Here is a 5,289-nt window from a genome sequence, read left to right as displayed (position 1 = left end):
TTTCTCATCCGAGGCTTTGCCTTGCTTCCTCAGCTTCAACTCGGTAAAAGAAATGCAAACTGGAAAATTGGTAAGCGATTTTCAAATAGTTGATTGTGGCATTCGTCATTACTGTGATATTTGCTCAAAATGCAAATTTACTAAGAAGCCTTTCATTACCAAATCTAATAACAAAACGTCCGATGTACTTGAACTAGTACACTCTGATATATGTGGTCATATGCAAACTACATCACCAAGCGAAAATCGTTATTTTCTGAGGTTTATCGACGAATTTAGTCGTTATACTGTGATTTATCTTCTAACAAAGAAGTCCGACTTATTTGAAAAGTTAAGAGCGAATGCTGCATTTGTAAAAAATAAATTTGGAAAAGCACCTAAAATTATACGTTTTGATAATGGTTGTGAATACAAATCTCATGATGTTGAGCGTAATGGTATATGCAATCAATTTACTGTACCCTATTGTTCTCAACAAAATGGTGTAGCAGAAAGGAAAAACCGATCTATAGTTGAGATGGCGCGCTGTTTGCTAGCGGAAGCAGGCTTAACCCACACTTTCTGGGCAGAAGCTGTAAACACAGCAATTTTTTTACAAAATCGTTTAGTTTGCTCTGGTATTCCTTGTACCCCTTTTGAAAGACGGGAAGGGCGAAAACCAGATATAAACAATTTTCATATTTTCGGTTCAAAAGTTTATATTTATATCCCTAAAGTGAAACGTCGCAAGCTTGATGATAAGGCTGAGGTTAAGACGTTTGTGGGTTATGATTGAATATTTCCAATGGTTGCCTTTCGCACTCACCTCTTTTGTACGCACTTTCCGCTTAAAGGAAACACTCAAGGATCAATTTTTAAAATTCACAAAAGGTTTTAATAGCGGCTTTATGTTTACAACTTCGAGTTGTATGTATATGTTTATGTATTTACACACATATAAAGAGTTTGTCTGGCTTTATACTAGAACTTCAAATGAGCGCATAGGTTTTTATTGGTATACAGCTTTATTGGGCAAATAAATTCAAAACCTATGTTGACTCCGATAACTATTGTGATAAGGGCGCGTGCGCGTTGTCCGACTGTAGTAACTGAACTGCCTTTCGCATAATTTGGCACGATGATGGTAGGCGGCCGTGCGCGCTCGGTAATCATTTTCGAAGTTGACGTAGGTCAACTGCCAAACTGCTGCGGCCAAGGATTGCGCGCACGGCCGTCGGATTGCGCTTTAAGCGACGGCTTAAACATCCTCCCCGCCCTGCAGGAATGCGCTGCTTAGGGTCTCCTGCAGTTCTTTCAGCGCGCGGAGCGCGTTGCCCAGGGCGCGGTTAGTGGTGCGGCCCTGATAGTTGGCCGTTTGCAGGCCTTGGGGGGTGCGCGCAATCGTGCGTTTGGCGGTCTTCTTGCGCGGCGGTTGCGATGCCTGATTGCGCATATTGTGCGCCTGGTTGCGCGGGTTCTGCGTATTTTGCTTCGGGCTGACCTTGTTGGTGGGCGTCTTTACCCGCTTACGTGCAGGTGCGCGATGCTTGGGTTGCTGCTTTCGTTGGTCCGTGCGCGCATGGTTGTTGGCTGCCACATGCAGCAGCGTGTGGTGCACTAGCCCGAAGGTCTTGCAGCTGCCTGGCGAGTCCCACTCCCCCGTAGTGTGGGTGAGGGCAAGGCAGTTGATGCAGTAAAACTGTGCGCGGGCTACTCGCAACCGTTGTGGCGGCTTCATCGCCTTGAAGGCCGAGCACGTCCACAAGGCGTGGTACCGGTGGCAGAGCGGGCAATGCAGGCAGTTGTCCGTTTCCGCCGTTGGAGCCAGAGGGCATGCCTTCCTTGATGCCATGATGTCTTCGATCTGGAAGTAGAAGCAAAGGCAGAGAAACGAGAAGTACTTGGGTACAATATTTAAACGGGAAGTTAAGACCCTTAATATACAGAAGGAAAATATGTATAGAATTATTTATTGTGCTTTTGGAAGGAAGCACAGTTTGACAAGTGGCCGCGTGATAACTCCATTTTGTGTACGGATTTCTACGACACGTATGTGGTTATCAGGGCCGTGGCGAACGTTTTCGATTCGTCCCAATCGCCACTCGGTGGGGGGGAGCGAATCTTCTCTGATCCCGACGAGGTCGCCTAGCTGAGGATCGCGTTGTGGGGTTTTCCACTTGTATCTCTTTGATCTTTGAGGTAATCTTCTTTCCAGCGGCGACTAAATTGGTGGTGAAGTGCTTTGACTTTCTCCCACCGCTTTAGTAGGGAGAGGTCTTCCGCATTAGGCTCGGGAATGGCCAACAGCGGTGCACCTCGAAGGAAGTGACCCGGAGTAAGCGCTGTCATAACAGCTGGGTCTTGGGAAAGTGCGGACAGAGGCCTCGAGTTGAGGACTGCTTCGATTCGCACCAGAAGTGTCGTGAATTCTTCGAAAGTAAACTTGTGGGTTGCAGCGCTTTTCTTTAAAAGGATTTTAAAGCTTTTCACTGCAGATTCCCACAAGCCGCCCATGTGGGGGGCGCTGGGTGGTATATATTGCCAGTTGATGCCTTGAGGGGCATATTTTTTGACAATGTCTGCGGAACATTCGTTAAGGAATTTAACGAAGTCACGTTCTGTTGCGCGCTGGGCGCCAATAAAGGTTTTTCCATTGTCGCTCATCATTTTTGAGGGGAAACCTCGTCTGCCAACGAAGCGGGCGAATGCTGCTCGAAAAGCCTCGGTTGTAAGATCCAAGCATAGCTCGAGATGCACTGCCTTTGTGGAAAAACAGACAAAAACTGCAACGTATCCCTTGATAAGGGTTGTAGATCTTAGCACCGATGCTTTAATTTGGAATGGCCCAGCAAAATCTACTCCCGTAGTGGAAAATGGGAGTGAGAAACTGCAGCGCTCAGGGGGTAGAGCGGTGCATGGATATTGCTTGTAAAGCGTGCACACTTTGCATTAAAAGATGCATTTTTTAATGAGAGGTTTTAGCTTTGGTACGTAGTACTCTTGCCTTACCATTTGGAGCATTAATCGTGTTTCTGCGTGAAGAAGCAGCGAGTGTAAAAACTCCAAATATAGCTGGCAGAACCTCGATTCGGTAGGGAGAATTATTGGGTGCCTTTCATTATAGCTCAATGTGGAATGTGCTAATCGGCCATTAACCCGTATAAGTCCGTCTTTGTCCAACGAAGGATTGAGAACAAGAAGAGGACTTTTTTTGTTAAGTGGCCTTTTATCTTGCAAAGCGCTTTTTTCGCTCGGAAAATGGCGTGATTGCGCTGCGTTGATAAGACGAATTTTTGCATATTGAAATTCGTTATGTGTCAGATGTGGATAGGTGATTGTAGCTAACCCCTTTGATTTGTTGCGGGCATTGCTCACGAAGCGGAACATGTACGCAGTCACGCGGAGTGCTCGAGAGAAAGAAGGAAAGCGATCAAGAAAATCGATCTCTTCTTCAAGCGCGTGATATACCTCCACCTTGCGCTTTTCTGGTGGAGATGCACTGCATGCTTTTGACCTTGGCCATGCATCCATGTGGCAAGAGAGCCATTTTGGTCCGTGCCACCAGAGGGGAAATTTGCCAAGTCCTGCGGTTTACAACCACGGGTGCCGAGGTCAGCTGGATTGCCTTGGCTGGCAACATGGCGCCATGTACCGGTTGGAAGATATTCCCGGATTTGGGAGGTACGATTGGATATATATGTCTTCCATGTACATGGTGGCTTTTCAAGCCAAGCTAGCACAATCTCTGAATCTGACCATAATAATGTGTTGCACGATTCTGAGCTGTTTTCGAACAGTTGCGACCAGTTTTGCGAGTAAGACTGCACCACACAGCTCCAGGCGTGGCAAGCTTACCGTCTTCAATGGCGCGACTTTGCTTTTTGCAACTAAGAGAGTGGAAAGCCCGGATTTGGGTATCTTGCCCCGGAGTGAAATTAACCCATCGAGGAATTTCGATGTGGCAAATGGCTGGCAGATTTTCTGCGAACTGCTGCCATTTTGCTAAGGATATAAATTTGGCACATTCGTCCCAATCAACGCCATCTAGCCAAAGTTCTTGAAGAAGAATCTTTGCTTGAATCATCACTGGCGATAGCCATCCTGCCGGGTCAAAAAGTTTTGCGACAGAAGATAAAATTTGTCGCTTTGTGACAGCATTCGATGTCGATGCAGGCAGAATGGTGTATGAAAATTTATCTGTGAGTGCGTTCCATTGTATACCAAGAGTTTTGGTTGTGGAAGCGCTCTCAAATTTCAAAAAGTTGGAGTCGAGAAGATCCTCCTTTGGAAATTTTTCTAAAATGGTCGAATGATTGGCCGTTAGTTTCTTGAGTATGAAACCAGCTGACTTAAGCGCTTTGATCACTTGAAGAAGTGATTCAGTGGCGTTGTCAATATCTTGACTTCCGGATAGGATGTCATCCACATACGTTTCGGTTTTAAGTATTGTGGCAGCCAAGGGAAATGTCGCTATCGTATCATCTGCTAATTGATGCAGGGTACGGATAGCGAGGTATGGTGCACAATTAACCCCGAACGTTACGGTTTTAAGATTATACATTTTTCAATGTCGCCATTGAACACGAATCTGTGCATTCGCCACTGCAGAATGAGCAGCATGAGATCTGGCTGGAGTGTGGGACCAGTGTGCAACACGTCATTCAGGGATTTTCCTGAACCAGATGTTTTTAAGGCGTTGAATACCACGCGAACTTTGGTGGTCACCTTATCTGGTTTGACGACCGCATGATGTGGCAAGTAGAAAGAGAAGTATTTGCCATTGGAAATTTTCTCGCATGGCTTCGTGTGCACCATATGACCGAGGTCGAGATACTCTTGCAACACATTATTGTACATTGTGGCTAAGTCTCCTTTTTTCTGAAGCGATCGCTCCATACTGAAAAACTGCTGAAGTGCAGCAGACCGAGAGTGGCCCAGAGACCGCTTTTTTGGAAATTCTTCCTTGAATGGAAGCCGCACAATGTATCAACCGTTTGGGGCAGGAGTCGTTGTTGTTGCATATATATGCTCACATGCCTGATCTTCAGGGGAAATTTGTGGAGGTTGTGGAATCTCCTCCTCTTCCCAAAACTTTCAAAGCTGAGAGCTGAGAGTTGCATTCGAGCACTCTTCTACTTGTGTCGAGAATGCCATTACATTTTTGGTTATTGGACCACTGAGAATCCAGCCAAATATTGTTTTTTGCGCAAGGATAGTGTCGCTAATCTTTTGTATAACTTCCAGCAGGATTTGTGGAAGTATATCGCTGCCGATTACCATATCAGTTTGAGCTGGTATGTGGCAACTTGG

At 45.9% G+C, this 5,289-nt stretch overlaps 1 pseudogene; it reads left to right on the top strand.

The window, feature by feature from the left end:
* LOC118749425 overlaps positions 1-5,289 on the top strand; it is a 21,509-nt pseudogene that overhangs the window by 14,463 nt on the left and 1,757 nt on the right.

The sequence above is a fragment of the Rhagoletis pomonella genome, unplaced genomic scaffold (genome assembly GCF_013731165.1).
Source record: "Rhagoletis pomonella isolate Grant_MI unplaced genomic scaffold, Rhpom_1.0 Rhpom_scaffold_00001, whole genome shotgun sequence".
NCBI classification, from domain to species: Eukaryota; Metazoa; Arthropoda; class Insecta; order Diptera; family Tephritidae; genus Rhagoletis; species Rhagoletis pomonella.
This window is presented reverse-complemented; position numbering and strand designations above follow the sequence as displayed.